The sequence below is a fragment of the Mustela lutreola genome, chromosome 2 (genome assembly GCF_030435805.1).
Source record: "Mustela lutreola isolate mMusLut2 chromosome 2, mMusLut2.pri, whole genome shotgun sequence".
Taxonomy (NCBI): Eukaryota; Metazoa; Chordata; class Mammalia; order Carnivora; family Mustelidae; genus Mustela; species Mustela lutreola.
Genome location: NC_081291.1, coordinates 97,715,050 through 97,738,548, shown reverse-complemented (window position 1 = coordinate 97,738,548; position 23,499 = coordinate 97,715,050). Strand labels below are relative to the sequence as shown.

Sequence of the window (23,499 nt, the reverse complement as noted above, 5' to 3'; positions counted from 1 at the left end):
TTTTCTTTCAGGCTTCAACATACAACCTAGGAGCCCTCCACTGAATTGCATACTGTATTTAGATCCTTAGCTTTCTAACGTTACAAACTGTGATCCATAATATAAAATGATTTGCATTGTTAATGCAGTACACGCATATATATGAATTAATAAATGAGCAGATTTCTAACATTGTATTTTCTGTTCTATTCCAGATTGTTAAATTGCTAGTTGTACCCAACAAAAATATTTCCAACCTACAGATTGAAGAGCAGTTTAGATTATTACTTGAGCTTAATCTTGAGACTGACAGCCATTGCTCTCAGCTCTTTCACTTTAAGCAGGGAAAGGAGGAGAGACCTAGTTAAGTCATTTGGAAGGCAGTTCCTTAATTACTGATATATGTAGTTATATCCTTGATGAAATCCCACCCCCACCTCTTGTTATATTTAAAGCTTACAGGCTCTCTTTGGCTTTGTTGGGAAGACCCAATCTACTATATTGGTTATAATTTACTTTGTCACTTTTCCTTTTTATTAACACATAATGTATTATTTGCCCCAGGGGTACATGTCTGTGAATCATCAGGCTTACACATTTCATAGCACTCACCATAGCACATACCCTGTCCAGTGTCCATAACCCAACCACTCACTCCCTAATCACCACACCCCAACAACCCTCAGTTTATTTTGTGAGATTAAGAGTCTCTTATGGTTGTCTTCCTGCCTATCCCATCTTGTTTCATTTTTTCCCTTCCCTATCTCTCAAATCCCCTGCCCTTCCCCTCAAATTCCTCATATCAGAGATATCATATGATAATTGTCTTCCTCTGATTGACTTATTTCACTCAGCATAATACCCCATAGTTCCATCCACATCGTTGCAAATGGCAAGATTTCATTTCTTTTGATGGCTGCACCGTATTCCGTTGTGTATATATACCACATCTTCTTTATCCATTCATCTGTTGATGGACATCTAGGTTCTTTGCGTTGTTTGGCTATTGTGGACATTGCTGCTATTGTGGACGTTGCTGCTATAAACATTCCGGTGTATGTACCCCTTCAGATCACTACATTTGTATCTTTAGGGTAAATTCCAGTAGTGTGATTGCTGGGTTGTGGGGTAGCTCTATTTTCAACTTTTTGAGGGAACCGCCTTGCTGTTTTCCAGAGTGGCTGCACCAGCCTGCATTCCCAGCAACAGTGTAGGAGGGTTCCCTTTTCTCTGCATCCACGCCAGCATCTGTCGTTTCCTGACTTGTTCATTTTAGCCATTCTGACTGGTGTAAGGTGGTATCTCCTTGTGGTTTTGATGTGTATTTCTCTGATACCGAGTGGTGCAGAGCACTTTTTCATGTGTCTGTTGGCCATCTGCCATCTGGATGTCTTCTTTGTAGAAATGTCTGTTCATGTCTTCTGCCCGTTTCTTGATTGGTTATTTGTTCTTTGGGTGTTGAGATTGATAAGTTCTTTATAGATTTTGGATACTAGCCCTTTATCTGCTATGTCATTTGTGAATATCTTCTCCGATTTTGTCAGTTGTCTTTTGGTTTTGTTGACTGTTTCCTTTACTGTGCAGAAGCTGTTGATCTTGATGAAGTCCCAGTAGTTCATTTTGCCCTTGCTTCCCTTGCCTTTGGCGATATTACTAGGAAGAAGTTGCTGCGGCTGAGGTCGAAGAGGTTGCTGCCTGGGCTCTCCTCAAGGATTTTGATGGATTCCTGTTCTCACATTGAGGCCTTTCATCCATTTTGAGTCAATTTGTGTGTGTGGTGTAAGGAAATGGTCCAGTTTCATTCTTCTGCATGTGGCCGTCTGGTTTTCCCAACACCTTTTGTTGAAGAGACTGTCTTTTTTCCATTTCCATTTCCTGCTTTGTCAAAGATTATTTCGCCATAGAGTTGAGGGTCTATTTCTGGGCTCTCTGTTCTGTTCCATTGATCTATGTGTCTGTTTCTGTGCCAGTACCATACTGTCTTGATGAAGACAGCTTTGTAATAGAGCTTGGAGTCTGGAATTGTGTTGCCACCAACTTTGGCTTTCTTTGTCAACATTGCTCTGGCTGTTCAGGGCCTTTTCTGGTTCCATATAAATTTTAGGGTTATTTGTTCCTTTTCTTTGGAAAAAATGGATGGTATTCTGATAGGGATTGCATTAAACATGTAGATTGCTTTAGGTAGCATAGACATTTTCACAGTATTTGTTCTTCCAACTCATGAGCATGGAGCGTTTTTCCATTTCTTTGTGTCTTCCTCCATTTCTTTCATGCGTACTTTATAGTTTTCTGAGTGCAGAGTGTTTGCCTCTTTGGTTAGGTTTATTCCTAGGTATCTTATGGTTTTGGGTGCGATTGTAAATGGGATCGACTGCTTAATTTCTCTTTCTTCTCTCTTGTTGTTTGTGTATAGAAATGCAACTGGTTTCTGGGCATTGATTTTATATCCTGACGTGTAAGTGAATTCCTGTATGAGTTCTGGCATTTTTGGCGTGGAGTATTTTGGGTTTTCTGCATAAAGTCTTGTATCGTTTGCAAAGAGTGAGAGTTTGCCTTCTTCCTTGCGTATTCAGACGCCTTTTATTTCTTTTTGTTGTCTGATTGCTGAGGCTGGGATTTCTAGTACTGTGTTGAATAGCAGTGGTGATAGTGGACATTCCTGCCGTGTTCCTGACCTTAGGGGAAAAGCTCTCAGTTTTCGCCATTGAGAATGATATTTGACGTGGGTTTTGCCTAGATGGCTTTGAGGATATTGAGATATGTATCCTCTGTCCCTACACTTTGAAGAGTTTTGATCAAGAAGGGATGCTGTACTTTGTCAAATGCTTTTTCAGCATCTGTTGAGAGTATCATACAGTTCTTGTTCTTTCTTTTATTAATGTACTGTATCACATTGATTGACTTGCGGATGTTGAACCAGCCTTGCAGCCCTGGAATAAATCCCACTTGGTCGGGGTGAATAATCCTTTTAATGTACTGTTGGAGCCTGTTGGCTGGTATTTTGATGAGAATTTTTGCATCCGTGTTCATCAAGGATATTGGTCTGTAATTCTCTTTTTCGGTGGGGTCTTTGTCTGGTTTTGGGATCAAGGTAGTGCTGGCTTCATAGAACGAGTTTGGAAGTCTTCCTTCCATTTCCATTTTTTGGAACAGTTTAGGAGAACAGGTATTATTAGTTCTTCTTTAAATGCTTGGTACCATTCCCCCGGGAAGCCGTCTGGCCCTGGGCTCTTGTTTGTTGGGAGATTTTTGATGACTGCTTCAATTTCTGTACTGGTTATGGGTCTGTTCAGGTTTTCTTTGTCTTCCTGGTTCAGTTTTGTTAGTTTATACGTCTCTAGGAATGCACCCATTTCTTCCAGATTGTCAGATTTGCTGGCGTATAGTTGCTCATAGTACGTTCTTAAAATTGTTTGTATTTCTTTGGTGTTGGTTGTGATCTCTCCTCTTTCATTCATGATTTTATTAATTTGGGTCCTTTCTCTTTGCTTTTGCAGAAGTCTGGCCAGGGGTGTGTTATCAATCTTACTAATTCTTTGAGAGAACCAGCTCCTAGTGTCATTGATTTGTTCTACTGTTCTTTGGTTTCTGTTCCATTGATTTTTGTTCTGACTTGACTATTTCTCTTCCCCTGCTGGGTTTAGGCTTTCTTCACTGTTCTTTCTCCAGCTCCTTTAGGTGTAGGGTTAGGTTGTGTACTTGAGAGCTTTCTTGTTTCTTGAGAAAGGCTTGTATCGCTATATACTTTCCTCAGGACTGCCTTTGCTGTGTCCCAAAGATTTTGAACAGTTGTGTTTTCATTTTCATTTCTTTCCTGAATTTTTTCAGTTCTTTAATTTCCTGGTTGACCCATTCATTCCTCAGTAGGATGCTCTTTAGCCTCCGTGTATTTGTGTTCTTTCCAGCCTTCCTCTTGTGATTGAGTTCTCGCTTCAGAGCTAGAACATTGTGGTCTGAAAATATTCAGGGAACGATCCCATCTTTGGTACTGGTTAAGACGTGATTTTGTGAGCCAGGGTGTGATCTATTCTGAAGCGTGTCCCATGTGCACTAGAGAAGAATGTGTATTCTGTTGCTTTTGGATGGAGTGTTCTGAATATCTCTGTGATGTCCGTGTAGTCCAGTGTGTCATTTAAAGCCTTTATTTCCTTGTTGATCTTTTTTGCTTAGATGATCTGTCTGTTTCTGTGAGGGAGGTGTTAAAGTCCCCTACTGTTAGTGTATTATTGTCAATGTGTTTCTTTGATTTTGTTATTAATTGGTTTATATAATTGGCCACTCCCAGGTTAGGGGCATAGACATTTAAAACTGTTACATCTTCTTGTTGAACAGACCCTTTAAGTATGATAGGGTGTCCTTCCTCATCTCTTGTTACAGTCTTTGGCTTAACATGTAATTTATCTGATATTAGGATTGCCACCCCAGCTTTCTTTTGTTGTCCATTAGCATGGTAAATTATTTTCTATCCCCGCACTTTCAGATGGAGGTGTCCTTGGGTCTAAAATGAGTTTCTCGTAGACAGCATATGGATGAGTCTTGTTTTTTTAATACATTCTGATACCCTGTGTCTTTTGATTGGGGCATTTATCCCATTCACATTCAGGGTAACTATTGAGGGATGTGAATTTAGTGCCATTGTATTGCCTGTAAGGTGACCGTTACTGTATATTGTCTCCATTCCTTTTTGGTCTGTTACTTTTAGGCTCTTTCTTTGCTTAGAGGACCCCTTTCAATATTTTCTGTATGGCTGGTTTGATGTTTGCAAATTTTCTTAATTTTTGTTTGTCCTGGAAGCTTTTTATCTCTTCAATTTCAGTGACAGCCTTCCTGGATATAGTATCCTTGGCTGGATATTTTTCTCGTTATTCCTCTGAATATATCATGCCAGTCCTTTCTGGCCTGCCAGGTCTCTGTGGATAGGTCTGCTGCCAATCTAATATTTCTGCCATTGTATGTTATAGACTTCTTGTCCTGAGCTGCTTTCTGGATTCTCTCTTTGTCACTGAGACTTGTAAGTTTTACTGTTAGATGATGGGGTATGGACCTATTTTTACTAATTTTGAGGGGCGGTTCTCTGCACCCCCTGGATTTTGATGTTCCTTTTCCATATTAGGGAAATTCTCCACTATAATTCGCTCCAGTATACCTTCTGCACCCCTCCCCCCCTTCTTCAGGAATCCTGTTATTCTAATACTGTTTTGTCTTATGGTATCACTTATCTCTGGATATTCTCCCCTCGTGGTCCAGTAGTTGTTTGTCTCTCTTTTGCTCAGCTTCTTTATTCTCCATCATTTGCTCTTCTATATCTCTAATTCTCTCTTCTGCCTCGTTTGTCCTAGCAGTTAGAGCCTCCATTTTTGATTGCACATCATTAATAGCTTTTAAAATTTCAGCTTGGTTAGATTACAGTTCTTTTATTTCTCTAGAAAGGGCTTTTATTTCTCCAGACATTGTGCCTCTGATAATCTTCCATGCCTTTTTTGAGTCCAGCTAGCACCTTGAGAATCATTATTCTGAACTCTAGATCTGACATATTACCAGTGTCCGTATTGATTAAGTCCCTAGCTATTGGTTCTGCCTCTTTTTTTTTTTTTTTTTGTGATTTTTTCCGTATTTTATCTAGATAAGAATAGTTGAACGAGAGAATAAAATTCGAAAAGGGTGGCAAAGATCCCAGAAAAATCTATGCTAACCAAATCGAAGACACCAGAAACCAGGGTCAAAAGTAAAAAATAAAAAATATATATATTAGACTGCTGAATAGAACAGATCCACCCACTTGACTCTGGTGTATTCTGGTCTCTTAGAAGGAACTACTTCAGAATATTTTAATGAATGTAAAATATATATATATATATATATATATATATATATATATGCAAAAATAAGGGTAAACATGATGAAAGAATGGAATGAGTGTAACGATGAAAATTTTAAAAGTTTTTGAAGAAGGAATTGATAGGATAAGTTGTTGGAAAAAGGAAATTAAAAGGAGACTATGTGATCAGAATGGATACTAGAATAATGCCACATGTTATACTTAGTGTTTTTTTGATCTGTTAGTCAAAATTTCATCCCACAATTTTAAGGAAAAACTGTATATGTATTCAAAAAATAAGATTAAATTCAGTGAAGGTTTAAAATATTACTATAAGATTTTAAACACATTTTAAAAATAGATTTTCATAAGATAAAAGAGTTATAAAATATTTAAAGATTAAATGTTCAAGTAGAATAAAAGAAAATAAAATAATTTAACTTTGAAATAGTAAAGTATCATGGGATAATGCCATGAATTCTATGTGTTGCTTTTCCCTAGCTCTGGAGTTCCACCATTCTCATTGATTGGTAATCTTGGTCTTGGCTGAATGTTCTTGCTGAACTTTTGGAGGGGGCCTCTTGCAGTGATTCTCAAACGCCTTTTTCTGAGGCATAATTGCACTCTCCTTGCCAGGGGGTAGGGTAAGTAATCTGCTGGGGTTTTCTCTTGGGAGCTTTTGTTCCCTGAATGTTTTTTGTAGGGCTTTCGAGGATGGGAGTCATGATGGTGGCCTCAAATCTCCTGCCTGAGGAGCCGAGAGCTTGGGCTCTCACTCCTCATTTTGCTGTCAGAGAAAAGCAGTCAATTGCTCTCATCTCCCTGGTCTCTGGCAGCACTCCGTGCTCACCTGGCCTGTGACTGAGCGTTTCTCTCTCTGGCGCGTGGTCCCGTTTAGAGTCTCCAAACCAAGCAGATTTTTGCTGCATGCTCCCGAGCTGCTCCTCTTGGAGGAGTAAGGAGAGGGTCTCTCTGGAGTTGCCACTTGGGGGGCCCTGCTTGAAGAGCATTGTTCCGACTGTGCCTTGGATCAAAGGTTTAAGGTAACCCCTAGCTGAGAGCCCACTCCTCAGCTCCATCTCTGTAGCCGGCTTCCCTGCTCCAATGCCCGGCAGCTCTGCCACACTCCGAAACCCCCTTTATGTGACACTGCATGTCCTGAGACCACACTGTCCCCATGAGGGCTCCACCCATGCTTAACCTCTGGAGCTATGTCCCTCAGTGGAGCAGACCTCTAAAAGTTCTGATTTTGTCGTCTGATGCTTTGGTGCTTGTTGGGAGCCGGTCCCTCCGCCTGCAGTCTATCTTTCCTTGCTTGGGATTCACTTCTCTGCCTGTCCTACCTTCCAGAAAGTGGCGGATTTTTTGTTGGTAGAATTGCTGTTCTTTTCTTCTGTCGCATGTTGGGTTTTTAGGTGTTCAGAATGATTTGATAAATGTCTAGCTGAACTCCTGGGACCTGATGATATTTTAGTCTCGTACTCTTCCGCTGTCTTGCTTCCTCTTCCTCTAGTCACTTTTTCTTGATCTGGTGTCATTCATTGTATTTTCAAGGTGTTACCCCAAATTTCTCATCTGTTGATAGAACGCTTTTTCTCTTATATGTTTATGATTCGAATTGTTTTTCTTCTGAGTTTGTTAAAAATAGAACAAAAAAACTTTCTGTTGTTACCTGAATACCAGGAGTGGGAGAAAAGACATTCGTGTGCTCAGTCTGCTATCTTGAATTGGGAGTTCTGTAGGTATTTAGCAGTTCTCAAGTGTTTTATTTTGTTTTCCTGTTTTTCTAAAGTTTTTTATTACTAAAGTACATGCATAGCCATGATTATTTTTAGGAATGATTATAGTATGTTGACTCCTGTATGACATATATCTAGTTACATGTAAAATCTAATTCCTCTGTTCCTTGCTTCTAATTGGTTTGGTCATGGTTATGTGAAGGTTTTCCTGGTCATGCTGTCAGAGGTCTTTTGAATTTCAGTTCTTCCACTTACTAGCTCTTTGCCGTTAGGCAAATTACCTCATTTCTCTGTAGCTGTTTGCTTATTGTAAAGCAAGGATAACTGTATGGACTTCATAGGGTTGTAAGAATTAAATGTTAGGGCATGTGAAGAAAGTTCTTAGGACAGTGCTTATCATGTAGGAAGCATTTATAATTGTTATTTGTCTATATCAACATCATAGCCATACTCGTCCATACACATATATATCCTTTTGCTTAAAATGAAAATCACATATATTTTCTCCTCTGGAACATTTTTCATTCAGCTTCATAGGTGAGCTAGTTGTTCCTTTGTTTTCAACCTACTTGATTTTCATTAAAAAATAATTCTTCTTTGTTTTGCTGGAATTATTAAGCTAGGATATTGGTCTAAGAAGGAATTGGCTATGCTAATGGTGAGATGTAACTAGAGAAACATGAGTTTGTTGGGATGAAGCATTGGAGATTGCAAAGTATATTCACTTAACATGGGCTTCATAGATAATAGTTAATGGAAAGGCATATATAGTTAGAATGGGTTAGAACATTTGATCGTACTACAACTTACTGGCCATAATACCTTGGGTATGTTTTCTGTGTCTCAGTTTCACCATCTTTAAAGTAGAGAAAATAAGGGATATTGTGAATAATCCATGAATTAACACATGCAGGTTGCTTAGTTGTACTTAGCTGTTAGTAGTGTTAACATTTTGTGAGAATTTTGAATTCAGTGTTTGGCTGTGTTTAGAGTTTGTATAAGTATTAGGAATGTGGGGTTGAAATAAAAGGTGAGATTTTTATATGGACAAGAAGAATTTACTATGTACTTTAAGTCTAGAGATGGACTAGAATTTAGGACAAAGGAAATACCTAGGTTAAAAAAAATACTTCATTAATATAATAATACTTAAGTCTTTGGGCCTTCTGTGGTTGTTTGGAGGACTTAGGCGCCATACCTGATTATTGCTATGGTGACTTGTTGCTAGTTCTCTCACTTAACAGCCTTTCAATCAATTTCTGTCTTTCATCCGTGTTATACCTTATTTTCTGAATTTCTGCTTTAGTTTAGAGGAGTAGTACTCAGTTTTTTTTAATCTTTCCTTTGAAGTTATAAAAAATTTGAAGTTAAGGGGCGCCTGGGTGGCTCAGTGGGTTAAAGCCTTCGCCTTCGGCTCAGGTCATGATCCCAGGGTCCTGGGATCGAGCTCCGCATCGGGCTCTCTGCTCGGCAGGAAGCCTGCTTCCTCCTCTCTTTCTGCCTGCCTCTCTGCCTACTTGTGATCTTTGTCAAATTAAGAAATAAAAAATCTTTAAAAAAAAATTTGAAGTTAAAATAGATAAGAAACAGTATCTTATGTTTGTTGTTTCTTTAAAAAGAAGTTTATTAGTGGAAATATTTTCCTTTCCAGCTCTTGAGTATTACATAGGTTAGTAGCCATTTCAGTATGTTTTATCTAGTAATGTTGTTTGTAGCAATTTCTTCTGAATCACACAACACTCTAGTAATATTTTTTATGCATTTACTTACATGATATTCGATATTAGATATTTGAGTATAGTTTAAGAAAAAGATTTCTCAAGACTGCTTAGTTTTGTTTACTACTTTACCCTTTAATTGTGGACATTCATTTAGTACTAATTGAGGTTACTTTACAGAGACAAGGTGTTTTTTTGAAGGTTTTTTATTGCAGAATTGCACACTGTTCAAATGACTTGGTTAAGCCTGTCTAACTGTTCCATATCTTTATGAGAAGGAATTCTCCCAGGATAATCTTAGAAGAAGAGAGATGTCTATCTCTGATAAATTGCTAAAATGATGATTTTTCTTGAAAAAAGTAGAATTTTGTGTTTCATACTTGTCTCTACATCTTTTCATTACCTGTGAAATATGTGTTTGACACACACACATGCACACACACAGGCACACACCATATGTATGTTGAAAAACATTTTGGTCTACCACATTTAGGGCCAACTTTTTCATTAGTAAAATTGCATGAAAATTTGGCAGTTTATTACAGCATATGGTCGTTTATTCATTACTCTTGATGGTCCATTGCCGAATGTAGTTCTGATCATTCTTCTTTACTGTATCAGTTTTGTGCATTACTAAACGTGGTATTCAATCATTCTGTTATTAATTGTAGGTTTGGTTTTGAAATTTACAACTGCAGTAGCACTTGGTTCAAGAATATCAAATATCCCTTTTGTTATGAAGTAGTTGCCCTGTTATGGTAGTTGAGTTTTTTGTTTCATTTGAGTAATATGCTATGTTGAGCTTTGGTTGTTAATTGATAGATGTGGTATCCTCTCTGTGAGAGCTTTTAAAATGCATAACACGTATTTCGGAAAGCAGCTGTTGCTATGGCAACTCTCGGGTCACTTGCAGCTCAGCTTACATGATTGGCTGTTAATGGAGTCTAATATGCTTGAGAAGAGAATTGAGCAAATGAAAGAGGGTTTTGAAGGAATCCCCTTAAACCTTTTGAAGTTTAACTGAAAGCACCTGAAAATTTAACACTTATATTACTGTTTTACACAACTGTACTGGAAGTAGTTTTATGAATAATGAAGGTGAGAGAGAACAAATTTTTAGAAAAAATAATTTTCTGAACCCTTGGAAGAATGTTGAAAGCTTGTGCTGTTACTTCTTTTCATTTTACTATTGTTTAAAGAAATGTTCTCAATAGCTTCCAGTTACATTTTGTATTCTACCCTCTCTAGCACCTACCTCAGAGGAGTTAATTAGATTGAAGCATGAGAAGGTTGTTAATTGTGCAGGGTCAGAAAGAATGATAAACTCAGGAATCATGTCTAAATTCACTCTGGTTATGTGAGTTAGAGTCTGCTCTGACTTGAATTCTTAAGGTAGTCTCATGAACCTGCCTCTCTTTAGGCATGTGTGAATGGTGTGAAAAGGGGTTGTGGTGGTATGTACTTTGGATTTTGAGGCCTATAAAGTGAGTAAAATGAAGTCTAATTGAGAATTGCCATTGTAAAAATTAATAAGAGCCATGCAAAATGACATAGTAATATGTGTCTTGTTAAATGATGGACTTTTCATCAGTATCTACCACCTCCTTTGTAACTGTGGTACTTATTTTGGCAGTTAAATAACATCAACTGTAATTAAACTTATGAAGTTTAAAGTTTAGATTAAATGCATTAAAATAGTAAATTAACATCACGTTAGAGTGAGTTTACTTTGTAAAACGCATGTCAGCTGGCCAGTTCAGCAAGCATAGGAAATAGGACTAGGGCATGTAGACTATCTTAAGTATCTGCTGTTTCTAATTTATATTAGGGTTTAAGAAATATTGATTATGGTGATAGTGTTGAAACTGATACACCAAATAAGTTATAGCTATTAGTGTGTATAGTTCTATTAGATTTTCTGATTTTGCTAGCAAAAATAACTGGTGATAAAAAATTAATCAGCACTTAATAACACCCTAAATTACCTTTGATTTATTATTTTCTTTATTAAGGAAATACTTTGGAATAGTAAAGATAAACTTTTCATAATAGACTACATATATAAGTATAGAATACCTTCAATTCTATTTTGATAGAACACTTTAGAAGTTCATTAAACACCTTCTAGACACTAAAATCTAGGTTCATCCTCACTGTGACCTTTGGAAATATTTTTAAAAATAATTTTGTTTTTAAATGCCTGGTGACTATAGGTCCTGGTCTGTCTTAGGCAGTTCTGGTAGTGAATTAGTCTTTTCCTTTTGTAATTATTGATAGTGGTTGCATTTTATATTTATCAGGATATATAAAGAAAAGTAGAGAAAGTCACATATAAATCTGTAATTCATAGGTTACTGCTGTCAGCTGTGACATTTCCTTTTCAATCTTTTTGTGCATATGAGCATATATAAAACTTATATAGTAGAGGCCATCCTTTACATGTTTTCCTTTTTAAACAGCTCATTAATTTTCTATAAATATTGTTTTTAGTGATATATAAATATATTTCTTAAGTAAATACTCTCCATTTGTAGGTCTTAGTTTTTTTCAAGGTTTTCTTTGTTGTTTTTCTAGTTCAGGATAGTTAAATACCTTTACTACATGTAAATATGTTTACTTTTTTTTAAATTTTAGGGTAGAATGATAACAATCACTGAATCAAAGATTATAGAATTGTAAGGGTTTCAATATGTGTTACTTGGTTTGTAGATGAACTTTTAATATTTTTGACTTTGAAGTTTCTTAAAAATTTAATTGTTGGGGTGCCTGGGTGGCTCAGTCGTTAAGTGTCTACCTTCAGCTCAGGTCACAGTCCCAAGGTCCTGGGATCGAGCCCCACATCGGGCTCCCTGCTTGGCGGGAAGCCTGCTTCTCCCACTCCCACTCACCTTGCTTGTGTTCCCTCTCTCACTGTGTCTCTATCAAATAGATAAATAAAATCTTTTAAAAAAATTTAATTGTTGGAATTCAGGTGCAGAGGGTTGAATTAATCTTGTCCTTAGTTCATAAAACATGGTAATTATTTTTTTTTAAATTTTTTATTTATTTAACAGACAAATCTTAAGTAGGCAGAGAGGCAGGCAGAGAGAAGGCTGGGGAAACAGGCTCCCTGCTGTGCAGAGAGCCCGATGTGAGGCTCGATTTCAGGACCCAGAGATCGTGATCTTTGCCGAAGGCAGAGGCTTAACACACTGAGCTATGAAGGCGCCCAAACATGGTAATTCTTGACTCGTTCAAGATGTTGCTTTCATTTTATTTTTTATCTGCATTATCCACTCTTTTTTATCTTCTCCCATATGTATTCATTTAATACGTTTGATATATATATACATTTATTTTTATGCATTCATATAAAATATGTTGTGTGCATTTTTTTTCAAGTTCTTGTTCATTGAATCTAATGGCTTCCATAGTGTGCATTAGTATTCCATAGTATGCATCTGCCATATTTCACTGAGCCATTACCCCCATGCAGTAATGAACACTGTGATGCCTCCAGCTTCCTGTATTATAGACCGTTCTGAATAAGAGCATCCTCATATCATCCCTTCATGGATATGTATTATCCAACTGAGTTAGATATTTATATATATATATGTATATATACATAAATATATATATCCAGTTTCACTAAATACTGCCATATTACTCTTCTGAATAGTTGTACCAGTCTTTATTCCCAGTAGGGGTATATGAGGATTCTTTTATTTCTACTACAGATAACTCCCAATACCAGTATGGTGTGTCCTATCAAAATTTGTAGGAAAGGTAGGCAGAAATTTTTTCCATCTTACTGCTTACCTCCAGGTTCCAGAAGTGTAACTGTTCTCCAGTAACTTCTTTTCAATCTTTCCAGGCTTGTATCATTGCAGTTTTTTGTCAAGTAGAACAGTGAAGTGGTTAAGAGCATGTACTCTGGATCCAGTCAGCTTGGAGTTGAATCCTGGCTCTGTTGTTGGTAATTGTGTAACCCTGGGCTTTGCATAGGTTGCCTCAGTTTTGTAATTTGTAAAATGAAGTTAGGAGTTTTCCTGCCTTTTTGAATATATGTATAATGTTAGAATAGTGGCAGGGGCACACAGTAAATGCTTTATAAGTAGGTTACTGTTACCAAGTTAAAAAATCCAGCTGAAATTTAGAATGGAATTGCATTGAATCGATGCATTTTGGGGAGAAATCACATCATAAGTTGTCCCATCCAACAGCATGGAATAGCTCTCTGTCGATCAAAACTTTCTATGAATTTTAGTGAAATTAGATTGTCTTTTGTTTCTTCATGGTACTCATTCTTGATCACTAATTCTTTTTTTTTTTTTTTTTAAGATTTTATTTATTTATTTGACAGAGAGAAATCACAAGTAGGCAGAGAGGCAGGCAGAGAGAGAGAGAGAGGAGGAAGCAGGCTCCCCGCTGAGCAGAGAGCCCGATGGCGGGACTCGATCCCAGGACCCTGAGATCATGACCTGAGCCCAAGGCAGCGGCTTAACCACTGAGCCACCCAGGCGCCCCTGATCACTAATTCTTAATCACTAGTTTTTAATTTTGTCTCGGGGTGGGGACAAAATTTGATGTTTTGGATTTGATATTGTCTAAAGATACTTTTGGTTGTCAGAGCTTGGGAGATGCTATTGCATCTAGTGGGTGGAAGCCAGGGATGTTGCTAAACATCCTGTAGTGCGTAGACTAGCCTCCAGTTATCCAGCTCAATGTTAATAATGCTGAGGTTAGAAATTCTGTTTAAGTATATGGTTTCATTGCTGTTGTGAATGGTGTTCATTTTATTTTCTAATTGATTATTGCTGTTTGGGAAATGTTATGGATTTTTCTGTTAAACTTTTGTCTGGCAGTGTAGCCGAACTTTTTCTCATTGTCTGTAGATTCTGATAATATTTCTGTGTAGATGATAATGGTCTCTTCTAGTTCCTCTACCTTCCTTTCCCTCTCCTCCATTTTTTTTCTCATAGTATTGACAAAGACCTTTACTGTTATGTTAAATGGTAGCAGTGAGAATGGCCATATTTGTATTGTTCCCAGCTTTGTGGAATGAGTTTAAAGTTTCTTAACACTAAGTAACACCAGAAATACAAGGGTGTCAATCTCATTTTACCTTGCCATTATTATTACCACTTATGGTGAGTTCTTGAGGGAAAAATGCTTAACTTCACTATTGAACAAAGAAATGCAATAAAGCAATAATGAAATGGTATATTGTATTTCACTGGTGATAATCAAGAATTTTTCTATAAGCACTTTAGTCATTTTTCCTCTGTATCTTTGTCTTTCATCAATTTTTGTTTGTTTCAGTGGTTTTATAAGTTATGACTTACTCAAATGTTAACACTTTGGGTTTTTTTTTTTTTTTTTGGTAGTTTTATCTTGCTTGTTTGTTTTGATGTGCAGAAATTTAATTTTTAATGAAGTCTAACCTTAAGATCTTTTATTGCTTTTAGGCACAAGAAGATCCTTAACTGAAATTTTCTTCTGTCTGTGACATTTTCCTTGGTTAAACAAGGGTATACTTATTAATCCTTTTTCCTTTGTTCTAAATCATTCACTCACTTGACTTACAGTGTTACTTTTTTTTCTGAAATGCTAGATTTCCATGTTCCATGCCCATTGGTTTACGTAGAGCTCTGGATTTTTGGGAGGTACGTCAGGTACCATTGGAGATATGGCACTCAGGTTTGGGCTTGATAAATGAACAGGTCTCCAGACTTTCTACCCAGATTATTTTTGTGTTGGACATTTCTGACTGAATGGTCCACGGTTAACTTCTTCTAAGAATGAGCCTATTATCTTCACCCTTTCTCCTGCAGAGGTGCTTCCTTCCCCAATTCTTTATTCTTCGTCCTTTTTCTTTCCTCCTCCTGTGTTCTTCCACCATTCTCTCATGTGTACAATTTGAAATATATTGCTTTCAATGGCACTTTTTGATCTACCTCATCCAGTTCAAGGCTAAGGGTTACCAGTTTGGTCTTTTATACTGGAGGAAATAGTTTGGGCAAAATAGTTTGAGCAAAGGCATGAATCAGGTATGAAATAGAAAGGTGCTTACAGTGAACTACAAGTGGTTAGGCATTACCAGAGACATAAATAAAATATTAGGGAGAGACTGGAAGTAAGGCTAGGAAGAGCCAGATTGTTAAGATTTTTGCTTCCTGTGTTTAGGAACTTGAATTTTATTCTAGAAGTAATGGGGAGCTATTTGAAATATTTTAAACAGGGATCTTGTTGATTAATATTTCAAATAATCAAGTCAGGTTATAGGATGGAGGATTGAATGGAGGGGAACAAGACAAGGAGATTATGGAATACTGGGAGCCTTTATTAGTGCAGTGTGAGTAGGATTAGAGAGGAAGGGATAGATTTTAAGGTGCATTTTATTGGTTAAAAGTGGGCAAAATTCAAGAGAGTCAAGGGTGATCTCAGGGTTTCTGATTTTCTAGCTTCTATGACAAGATAGCAAGATGAACAATTAAAAATACATAATTTTGGGGCACCTGGGTGGCTCAGTGGGTTAAGCCTCTGCCTTCGGCTCGGGTCATGATCTGAGGGTCCTGGGATCAAGTCCCGCATTTGGGCTTTCTGCTCGGCGGGGAGCCTGCTTCCTCCTCTCTCTCTGCCTGCCTCTCTGCCTACTTGAGATCTCTCTGCCAAATAAATAAATAAAATATTTTTTTAAAAAATACATAATTTTAAATTTATTTTATTGAATTATTTTTTTGAAGGGAGGTGAGGTACTATTCAGAGGAAAAACTCAGTTGATGGCATTTTATGAAAAAAGTCTTAATTTTGCAGCTAAAAAATGTACATATGAAGCAGTAGTAAAACCATATCTGAAAAAAAGATTTTGCAGTTTAATTACTTTACAAGTTAGCATTAACAACCTTTTTAACAAAAGTAATCTCTGTATGCAGTGTGGGGCTTGAACTCTGTAACCCAAGCTCAAGAGTGGCATGCTCCAACAATTGAGCCAGCTACGTGCCCCACATCAACAACCTTTTTAACTGCCTAACATACCTAAAGAGTTCATTACATCCAAATCCCATTATGTTGCCAGGGCAAATGTTGGAGAATATTTGGGAGGTTGGAAGAGGGGCCTGCTTCCCCAACCCAGGTGACTTAGTGACTTCAGAGGCTTAAAAAATATGGTCTACAAACAAACAGATTCTTAAATATAGAGTACTTGTGGTTGCCAGAGGGAGGCGGGTAGGGAAGTGGGTGAAATAATTGAAAGGGATTAAGAGGTACAAAATTCCAGTTATAAAATAAATGAATTATGGGTGCCTGGGTGGTTTAGTCGGTTAGGTGTCTGCCTTCAGCTCAGGTCATGATCTCTGGGACCTGGGATGGAGTCCTCTCAGGCTCTGCACTCAGTGGGAAGTCTACCCTCCCCGTTAAATAAGTAAATAGATCTTTAAAAAATGAGTTATGGAGATGAGAAGTACGGCATAGGAAATATAGTCCATAATACTGTAATAATGTTTTATGGTGACTGTACTTACTGTGGTGAGCTTTGAGTAACATATAGAATTGATGAGTCAATATGCTGTAAGCCTGAAACTAATAGAAAATTGTATATCAATTATAATTTAATAAACATATCTTACAATGTAGAAACAAACCATGGTATAGTTTAAAGGGATACTGTGATAAAGGTAGAGATCTGTTTTTTATTATCATGCATGTATTGTTAAGGCAGATTTCAAGCATATGCAGAGGTAGATGGAACTGTGTAGTGAACCACTATGTAACTATTACCCAGCTTCAGTATTTATAAACTGAGCATTTTTTCATGAGTACACTTCCAGTTCTTTATTCATTTGAAGCAAATTGACATCATACCATTTCATATGTAAATAATTTAGTTGGTATCTATAAAAGATAGTAACTTCAAGAAACCTAAAAGCATCAATAATAGTTTTATAATACCATAAAAGATTTCCTAGTGATTTTCTTGTAAAGGTAGTTTCAGCAGAGAATTAGAAGTAAAATAAGATTTTTAAATTTTACAGTATTTTTTGAGAGAGAGAGCACACAAGCTGAGGGAAGGGTTTGGGCAGAGGGTCAGGGAGAGAGAGACTCCTAAGCAGGCTTAATGCCCAGCATGGAGCCTGATGAGGGGCTCAATCTCATGACCTAAGCTGGATGTTTAACTGATTGAGCCACCCAAGTGCCCCAAGATTATTTTAAACTAGGGGAGGGAATGAGAAAATCTGCCTTTCCAGGAAGGAAAACATGGAGTGTGGTACTGACAAGGATAGGGGGCTACAGTCTTTATGTTTTAAGTGATAGGGGACACTTGAGTGGTTTGTAGGCTTGTGGAAAGAGATAGTGGAAAATGAAATTTTGACATGGGGGGATGGAACAAGAACAAGAGGAAGGATATCTTATTTATTGTGATAACATTGAAGGACAAAGAATAAGTGAGGGAGAGGCAAAAAGTTGAGCAGATAGTTCATAACTAATGACTTTTTTTTTTTTTTTTAATAATACTTCAGGGAGGGTGGAGGTTGGTCTTAGGAAAGGGTCTTAAGATTAGTGAAAATTTGTAATAGTTGTTGAAGAGAAGGGGAATGGGAGTCCATCATAGATAAATAAAAAGATTGCTTTAGAAGATTAAGAATCCACCTGAAATTGGAGATCAGAATTTAGAGTAGTATAGATTTTCATGTCTCTTTGATCCTTTTTCCGACACCACTCAGTCTCTTGATTGTTTAAGAGTAGATAGTTCGTGAGGGTTATTTTAGGCTTAGACTTTTACATGACAAGCCTTACAGAAGAACCTAGGGGTAAAGTGTGTTGGTGAGGAAGTGATTTAGGAGATTATTCATGTACATATACATGAATAATATGCTTACTAAGGAAAGGACATGACAAAGGGACAAGTGGACAATGTAAGGAGTGTATGAAATTGAGGAGCAGATACAGGGATTATATGGGCACAAGAAAGTTACACATATTGGAAGATGGTGTCAGATCGGTGAAGTGTTTGGCTGTGAAAGTTCATAGATGAAGTCCAAAGACTGTGTGAAGTCTTCAGAATTGATAAGGTTCAGGAGTCTTGAGTCTTGGGTTTTAGGTGTTTCCCATGGTGGTAGGACATATGGTAGGACAGAAATCTGACCAAGATGCAGACGTCTTCAGTGAATGTGAAGAGCAGTGCTAGGTGGTCAGGAAGTACGAGTAGATGACACTGGTGAGGAAGATTAGAAGGTATGCAGATAGAGAGTGGGAGTGGTAATAGTTTAGGAGAGATGGTGGATAACTAAAAGAATTCAGAGTGTGGGATAATATTTGTCTTAGTTTTCAGCTGTGTTTGAGATGGCTAAGATTTTTCTTTATGAAGATGTCTGCAAACCTTTCGCTTACCATAAAATTCAAAATAGTGATGTGTAAATATAAAACAGGGCAATTTTGTAAGTAAGTGCCATGAATGCCATGGTCAGTAAAATTCTAGGAAACTTCTTAAGATTTATCAGTTTATTCTGTGACTATAACATTTGAAATGTTAAAAGAGATACAGAACAATGCAAGAAGAGGGAAATGTGATGATACAGGTGAAATGGAGGTAGGGAGTGGTATGAGCACAGGAAATTAGAGCTGAAGACAACAAAACTCACCATTTTACCTATGATAGAGCATGTGGGTGGGGGTAGTTGGAGAAGAAAGTACATACTAGCACCAAAAAAACCTACCTTCATATGTTTAGCCTTTCACTAGATTGTTCTAAGTAACACCTTGCTTTCTCATAAAAGAATATCCCTTATAGCCCTTTTGGAGGTGGGGAGATACAACAGTGTTCCTCTGAACAGTGAAATCAAGGGATACTTTAGTATAATTTAGGTTTGCCTTTCAGTATGCTTAAGTGTTTTGGGAATTAATGTAAAATATCAGTTTTCCTAGATACTTACACATGAAATAATTCATACTCTGCAGATTCTAGTTAGTAGAGGTTTTTCTGTAGTCTCTGGAATACCTAATGTTTAATAAGAGCATGTGACTGAAATATTTCCTGCTTGTAAGAAATGAGTCTGGTAAACTGGTAATGAAATATAACAGCGTGCATTAAACCTGATCATTGTGTTAAACTTTATTAAGCTATAACAGTGACAATATCCTAGAATTTTGTCCTAGTACTGCAGTTTTTGTACCTTCACTAACTTCCTGAATCACTATCATAGGTGGTAGTAAGCTTGGCATTGGGGAATGCTAGAGAAATAAAGAGAAGAAACCTGACCAGAGTCATCCCTGGAGTATATTTAATCAAGATGATTGCCTAGGACAACTGGCAGGCATGGTGCTTCAGTGAGTAGTGATAAAAGTATATAGTTAGGATTGTTCTGAGACTTTTATACATACACATCACCTAACTTTCTGCTGTACCCTCAATTTTATAATTAGTGGGATTCTGAGGAGCTTTCTGTTGGAATGCTTCAACCTCCTTGTAAGTTTTTTTCTCCCTCAGGTTAATTTTCTCCTAATTGTGAGCATAGTATTTACTTCAGAGTAAATATACAACTGTATAATCTATGGTTTCATATCATAACAGTACATTATCTTGACTTAGCTTACAATTACTAAGTTAGTGTCATTTGTAACTATGGTTTGTGATCAGCAAACTGATAGGATTATGGGCTATCCAAATTTAAATTATCTACAATAAATTGGCATAATATAAAAATGAAGGGCCTAACATTTAGATGTACAAAGAATTTCTTTTAAAAGATTTTATTTATTCATGAGAGACAGAGAGGCAGAGGTAACAGGAGAAGCAGGCTCCCCATGGAGCAGGGAGCCTGATGCAGGGCTCCAGACCTGAGCCGAAAGCAGATGCTTAACTGACTGAGACACCCAGGTGCCCCAGATGTGCAAAATTTGATAGAAGATTCTCTTTAAGTAAAGAAAAGAAATTCTTTGAGTCACATAATTTCCAAGTTGTTATATGTAATAAATTGTAAGCTTTCTGCACCATTGGCACATGGCCGGATTACTTAAGTAAACAAATAGCCTTCATTATCAAGAATAATCTCTACCTCAACCTGCTACCTTGGCCATTACACTTGTACATCCTTCAAGTCACTCCAGTATTACTGCCTTAGAGTCTTTCTGAGACCTCCTTTTAAAGTACTTTATAACCTCATACCACTTCTTACAATCTGAAATCTGTCATGTATATCCTTTCATTTATTGTCTGATTTTATGAACTAGAAATACCATCTTCTTAAAGACCAGGCTTTCATCTAATTTATTTACCCTTCTGTTTAGCACTTAGGATGTCCTGTGAATGTGCCCATATTTGGAAATAGGGTCTTTACAGATATAATTAAGTTAACATGAAGTCATTCTCAGGGTGGGCCCCAATCTAGTAGACTGGTATTCCTATAAAAAGAGAAAACGGAGACATGTGAAGACACAGAAACACACAGACATGGGGGAAGACAACCATTTGAAGATGGAGGCAGAGATTGGAGTTATACTTAAAGCAAACCAAGAAATACCTTAGGCTATCAGAAGCTGGAAGAGGCAAGGAAGGAGTCTCCCCTAGAAGCTACCAAAGGGAACATGGCCTTACCAGCATCTTGATTTTGGACTTCTAATCTCCGGAATGTGAAATAATAAATTTATGTTGTTTAAAGATGTGCAGTTTATGGTACTTTGTTATGGCAACCTTAAGGAATGGATATAAGGGAAGGGCCTTTGAAATGCAAAATATAAGCATAATGGACAAAATGACATACACCCATTGTTGAAGTCTCTGGCTTTTAGCATTCTTTGGTTAGTAATATTTTTAATGGATTTGAACACTTTGGCATTTTGAGGCATGTAGAAATATCATTGGATTTATCAGATGGTTTCTTTTTTTCCCTGCAAGGATTTTTTGAAATTCCTTTTGTTCCACATAACAGTCTCATGGAACTAACTCTATGGAATATGTAAATAATTTTAAGTATTATAATTTGATTATAATTAGGAAAAATAGTTACCATAATCTCAATATTCAAGAGGTAGAGACCAAATTGAGTAAGGGAGAGGAGGAGGAATCTACATAGCACCTGGAATCTACATAGTGCCCAGTTTTTGGTAAGTGAATTAGTAAGAATAAACAAATGTTCTGAACCTGGGGAGAAAGTAGGAAGATCATTTGTTAAAATGTGTTACCTGGTTTTCTTTCATGTTCTTGGATGTTTTAACGTGTTGCATTTTAGTATACAGTTCGGCAGTTTGGATTTTTATTCTTCCCTCCAGAAATAATTTTAGTCTTTAGGTTGCAAAAACAATACAGAACTTTCTCCTCTCTATCCTTCACCCTGCTTCCCCAAATGCCAGTATGTTTCATAGCCACAGTATAATAACCAAAAACAGAAAATTAACCAATACCGTACTGTTAATGAATATGCAGACCTTATTAATATTGTATCAGTTGACCCACTGATCTCCGTTTTCTGATCCAGGATCCAAGCTAGGATCACAAATTGCATTTAGTTATCCTGTCTCTTCTCTAACATAGCACAGTTCCTCAGCATTTTTAAGTCTTTCATGACCTTGACACTTCAGGAGAATACTGGCCTGTAATTTTGTAGCATGCCCCTCAGTTTGGGTTTATGTGAGTATCCTGTGATTAAATGCAAGTTTTTCTTTTTTTGTCAAGAATACCACAGAACTGAAGTTGTGCCCTTGTTTGTTCATTATATTAATGGGAGTCTCTGCTGATATATCTCATTATTAGTGGTGTTAACTATGATCCGTTGGTTAAGGAGGGGTTTGACAGGTTTCTCCACTGTAATATTAACTATTTTCTTCTTTGTAATTAATCAGTTATCTTGTGGGGACATACTTGAAGACTGTGTATAAGTTTCTTATTATACTTTTGCTTATCAGTTTTAATATCTCTTATGATTCCTGCCTGAAAAAATTAGGTTTATCAAGTATAAATCTTTAAAATTGTACTTGTTCGTGGATCAGTAGATTTGAAGAGAAGTTACAACCCTAGAAAACAAAATGAGGGTTTCACATAGCTCTTCTTGGATTTAAAGTAACAACACAAAATTATATACCTTATTATTCATTAACCAATATTTGTTCAGATTTTCTAATTGTAAATGAATTTTCTAAACCAATCTACAAAGTAATAAACCATACAATTTCCTTTCTTTCATCTGGTTTGGACCTCACTTCCTTAAAGTTCATTTAGTCATGGGGATTAATTAAGAACCTGTTTCTTCCTAATCATGGTCCCATAGAATTTGTTCTTACACTGCTTCATCAAACTTAATAAGCATATGTTCTTTCTCTAAGGAATTTAGAATCTACCTTTTGTGGTCCCTGGGTATTTTTTCTCTTTCTGATTTAAGTTCTTTAAGAGTGGGCATCATAATTTAAACATTTTTGGATACTAACATTGTCTAACACCAACTTAGAATTAGTAGATTTTTAAGTACTGGGGAGGTTATGGAATGGAGGACTCCAAAACAAGATGGTCTTGGCTTTTTAAATTTGTGGGAGTTTTTCCCCATGAAACTAAGCATATAGAAAACTATTTCAGAATATCTCATGAAGACTATAGCTTCATCTCTAGCCAGAAAACAAAAATGTGCATGCTGCAGTGAGAAAGGTTTATTATGTTGTTCTTGTTTCAAAATTAGAATTAGTATTATAGAGCCTATTTTGCAGTTTAATGTTGTACAGAGTTAATAAAAGATGGAGACAGTGATTTTACGGAAAAAGAAAGGATTAGATAAGGCATTAAAGTTGAGATATACATTATGGTTCAGATTTTAATTTTTAACTTTTGTTTATTTAAAGTTTTATTTACTGGGCTAATAGATTCACATATTTTAAGGGGAGTTGAAAAAAAAAGTTTGGCTTTTAGTGATGTTTTCTTCACCAAATTAAAAAGAATTACCATTTGTGCTTTTGTTAAATCTTAAATTTTTTCTTATGGTACTTAAATCTTAAATTTTTTCAATGGTACTTTCAACACTTGAAATAATTCTTTTAAAGACTTACTTATTTATTTTAGAGAGTGCATGTGAGAGCACGAGGGGGTTATTGCAGAGGGAGAGAACCTCAATCTGACTACCTGTGGAGTGCAGAGTCTGACTAAGGGGCTCTGTCCCAAGACCTTGAGATGATGACCTGAGCCAAAATCAAGAGTCAGATGCTTAACTGACTGACCCACCCAGGTGCCCCAACTTGAAATAACTTTTATATGAAAATCATGGGGCTCTACAAGTTAATTTTT

At 36.8% G+C, this 23,499-nt stretch overlaps 1 protein-coding gene across 8 annotated transcripts in view; it reads left to right on the top strand.

Moving 5' to 3' along the window:
* STAG1 (STAG1 cohesin complex component) overlaps positions 1 to 23,499 on the top strand; it is a 453,259-nt gene that overhangs the window by 78,783 nt on the left and 350,977 nt on the right. Inside the window, exon 1 of one of the 8 annotated variants that reach the window (XM_059162689.1) lies at positions 6,420 to 6,441. The exons of the other annotated variants lie outside the window; for them this stretch is intronic. The gene's annotated coding sequence lies outside the window, so the exon portion shown is untranslated. Of the gene's footprint in view, positions 1 to 6,419; positions 6,442 to 23,499 lie in introns of those variants that run through there. 8 annotated transcript variants of the gene reach the window in all.